Source organism: Hylobates moloch, unplaced genomic scaffold, assembly GCF_009828535.3.
Source record: "Hylobates moloch isolate HMO894 unplaced genomic scaffold, HMol_V3 SCAFFOLD_10, whole genome shotgun sequence".
Lineage (NCBI taxonomy): Eukaryota > Metazoa > Chordata > Mammalia > Primates > Hylobatidae > Hylobates > Hylobates moloch.
The window spans coordinates 96615725-96615972 of record NW_026652285.1 but is presented as its reverse complement, the minus strand read 5'-3'; positions in this window follow the sequence as shown (position 1 = coordinate 96615972).

The following is a 248-nucleotide window of genomic DNA, read 5'->3' as shown; positions in this document are numbered from 1 at the left end:
TATTTTTTTTCTTTTAGGAGAAGAAGAAAAAAATAGACGTAAATGAAGAGAAACACCAACAAAGAAGGCGAGAGGCCTGCAGAGTCACGTGGGGGCAGAGACCAATTGGGCCTCCGGTGGCCCCCCCCACCAGGGCGGGGAGGAGGAGGAGGACGGACGGACAGGGCCAGCCTGCCGTCCGGCTGCCGCCCGCCGTGGTGTGAGGGGGTTTCTGCGCACCCACAGTCGCCACCGTCCCACCTGGGCTG